Source organism: Mandrillus leucophaeus, unplaced genomic scaffold (genome assembly GCF_000951045.1).
Source record: "Mandrillus leucophaeus isolate KB7577 unplaced genomic scaffold, Mleu.le_1.0 Scaffold925, whole genome shotgun sequence".
NCBI lineage: Eukaryota > Metazoa > Chordata > Mammalia > Primates > Cercopithecidae > Mandrillus > Mandrillus leucophaeus.
The window spans coordinates 154,608-158,658 of NW_012110086.1; positions in this window are offsets into that span (position 1 = coordinate 154,608).

The window sequence follows — 4,051 nt, forward strand, 5'->3', positions numbered from 1 at the left end:
AAGGCTCACATAAATATGCATGCTGGAAGAACAGCTTCTGATCAGGAGCACTCAAGCTAACGAATTTAGCTAGGGCCAGGCTTTCAGATGAAGGCTTTCAGATGAAGAAGGGGGCTGTACTTGGGCTGAGATCTGGAGGCTGTGAAGAGGCCAGCCTAGTTGGTGACAGACAGAAAGGCCAAGTTGGGGGTCTTAGATCTGACAGACGGGCCAGGCCCCCAGTCGTTCTCTGGGGGAAGAGCTGCTTTTTTTTTTTTTTTTTTTTTTTTTTCATTTTCATACCTTGACACGCAGTTGCTTTTTATTTCCCGAGGATCTTAAGATCATGGAGGGCAGGAGAAGTGAGAACTCCATGGCAGTTGTGGAGTCCTACTATGGAAGTGGGACTTGGAGCCAATGTGGAAACTCCCGAGCAGAAGCGGGAGAGGACATGCCCCAGAAAACTTCAGAAGGTGATGACAGCAATCAGCTTGGAGGGCCTAATAGAGACTGGTAGCGCTAGGAGTAGTAATAATAATAGCACATAAGAATATTAGCAGTACTATTAGATAATATTTAAGGCACTTTTAAAATATACCAAGCATTGCCAAACACTTTGGAAGTATAATATTAACTCATTTGGTCCAGGAGGTGGGTAGAATTCATATCCCCATTTTAATAATGAGAAAAGTGAGGCTTAGGGAGGTACAGCAATTTACCCAAGATTGCACAGCTAAGATCTGGTGGAGGCATGCACACAAGGCCCTCTGACCATGGGCTCTTAATCACTGTGCTATGTTCCCTTCCACAGGCCTCAATCAGTCATGTAATATTTGACCTGGTTGTTATCTTAGGTATTATCTAGACCACAGATTTAAGATGCAGTCCTCTGGCTGAAGACCTCTGAGCTAGGATAACCCCTTCTCTTTTGACAGATGAGTTAGAGAATCAGATCAGTGATAGAAGTGGAGTGCCAATCCCGAGTCTCACCTCTACTCAAGTGCTCAACATATCCCTAGATCCTCAATTCCCTGGCAAAAGTGATTGGATGGAACCACAGACTTCCAAGAGGGGACAGTCAAGCATTAAATACGAGAATGCACATATAACTCTTGGTGCAATGTTTAGCACATACTAAGCCTGCAGTACATGGTCATCCCTTTGAACAAATCCACATGGCCAGTTTCTGTGCTCGGGGTGAAAACAGCCGGGCTGTGATTGGGACAGGGGGAGCAATAGGTGGGGAGGGGGCTTCCTCTCTCCAGGCCTGCCATCTTGACTGACATGCTGCAGCCCTTGCCAAAATCCATGGGTCAGAATGAAAGTAAAATGTCGTTGGGAACCTTGCAATCCACCATTAAAACTGCTGGGTGTAGTAAAACAATTGCTTGCCCCAAATAAATGACTTATCCTTGCTGTTGGTTGTCTGCGTTTCTCTTTAATTATAGGCCCTCTTTGAACGCTCAAACACACAGGGCCTTTGTAAACTTGAACTCCCTCTCTCACACACATTCCTCCCATACACATACACTCCCTTTCATTTACAGAGTATAAACACCCATCTCTCACTCATTCACATAATGAATTTCAGCTCCTTGCGTCCCAATCAAGGAGAGGCCTCACTAGAATTATGGGCATCTGAGCCGTCTTCATGTTCCAAGGCCCCAGGGGGCGCTTCCAAGAGTGGATCCTTTATGGGCAGAAGATAATGGGCAAAAAGTGCTCTTCACTCATGGACTAGTCCCGGCCTTTTCTCTCCTTGGACAATAGAGTTGTTTACTTGAACAGCCACTTCCCTAAAAAAATTCCAAATTCTCCCACATCATCCCCTTTATGCTTGAAATCATCACACACTCCCTTCCTTATCCTCCCATCTTGCAAACTCAACTCAGAGCCCTTTGGCTCCAGAAAGATTTTCTAGGTATCAGGAGAGACTAGCAAAGCCTCCCTCCTCTCCTTGCCTTTCTTCCTTGTCAGAGAAAGAAGTCAATTCTGCAGAGAGGTAAGAAGGATCTTGAGGTCTAGAGCCTGAAAGGCTCCTGGGGCTGTTCTCCAAACTAGAAGGTAACATAAGGTGTGATTGTATCTTCTCCACCTGATACCGACTCGGCCTCCTATGCCTGTCCCCAGTCCAGGGTTTGGTCAAGGGTCAAATGAGATAATTTCATGGAGGAAGCCTGGCCCAATTTTTCTACTGTCACTGGAAGTACAGCCTCTTCCTCTTGTACCTGCAGCCCCAGCACCTGATCTCCACACCCGTGCCAGGCAGGTAGCTGTGTAACAAGGGGCTCAACTCCCTGCCCCCAACCCCAGCTCTGATTTGCTGATTCAGGTGGTGTAAATACTTCTACCAGGACCTATTTCGAGCCATTGTGATTTCCCCTGACTGGGGAGACGCAGGGCAGCATGCCATTTAATATTTCCCTCACATTTCCACCCCACTCTGCTCTCTTTTCTGGGAGTTGCTGGCTGTCTCAGAGGGTTAGTGGTTCTGGTGGCTCAAGACCATAGGTAATTATCAAATACTTAGGAAGCGATGGGTTTTGAGTATTTATTACCTTTTAAAAATGTACTTTGCGGCTAGGCATGGTGGCTCACACCTGTAGTCCCAGCACAGGGAGGGTGAGGTGGGTAGATTGCTTGAGCTCAGGAGTTCAAGACCAGCCTGGGCAACATGGCGAAAGCCAGTCTCTACCAAAAATACACACACACACACACAATTGTCCTGGCGTGGTGTCGTGTGTCTGTGGTCGCAGTTTCTCAGGGGACTGAGGTTGGAGGTAGGAGACCCAGGTAGGAGGATCACCTGAGGTCGGGAGTTCGAGACCAGCCTGACCAACGTGGGGAAACCTTGTCTTTACTAAAAATACAAAATTAGCTGGGCGTGGTGGTGCATGCCTGTAATTCCAGCACTTGGGAGGCTGAGGCAGGAGAATCGCTTGAACCTGGAAGGCGGAGGTTGCAGTGAGCCGGGATTGCGCCATTGCACTCCAGCCTGGACAACAAGAGCAAAACTCCATTTCAAAAAAAAAAGAAAAAAATATACATATACACACACAATTTGTTTCATTGTAAGTGTGTTTAGTTTAATTTTTAATAATGTCTGTGATTAACAGCTGGCTGGCAGGATTCCTGAGTACTCAAGAGTTTTGCCCCAGCCCATCCAGCACACCATGGGCCCAGGGCAGACCTTGGGGCTAGGCGGTCCTGGGTTCCACAGGGCTCCCATGCCGCTGTCCCACTGCTCTTCTGGCAACAGGACATTTACAGAGGGGAGATCTTGATTCTGGGTCTTTTAGGGGACTCTGTGATTAAGAAACAGCAGAGATGTTGCAACAGCAGGGATGAGGTGGGCCTGAGGAGGGGTCAGTGAAGGCCCTTCATTCCCAGCTGCTGACCTGGTCTGCCTTGAGATAAAGGCTAAGACCCAGAGACTGGACGATGTCCACAGGGGCAGAAGCGACTGAGGCGTCGGGACAGTGGAGCATAACCGAGAGCAAAACGTGAACCGAGACTTCAGCGCCGGTTTCTCGGGCCAGCCCACGCCTCCCGCCTCAGCCCAACGCCACTCCCTCCCCGCCAAGTGGCTCTCTGCTCTGGAGGCGGGACCGAGTTCTCCGGTGGCCCCTGGAGGCTCGGGCTGCGAGCTCTGGGAGGCTGGGAGGGGAGTGAGGGGAGGGGCGCTGACTGGGCAGTCCAAAGAGGAGGGGGCCTTTAATAGGCTCGCCCAGCGCCCGGCTTGCTGCGCTGCGAGTGGCTGCGGTTGCGAGAAGCCGCCCGGCACCTTCCGCTAGTTCTCGGCTGCAAATCTTCGTCCTTGCACTTGACAGCGATTGTACTTAAGCTCCCAGGGCGCGCTTTGCTTGGAAAGGCACAGGTAGGAAGCGCCGGCTGCCGGGTGCACGCTCGCTGCTCTGGGAGGAGTCTCCCTCCCTTGGCTCTCCTTTCAGGGAGCTGCCGGCTGTCCCGGAGCGTTGGCGGTACCAGAGTGCGGGCTGCACGGAGACCGCGTCCGCGGCCGGAGAGCCCGGCCCAGCGCCTTCCCAGAGCGCGGCGGTGCCTGCCGGGCGCC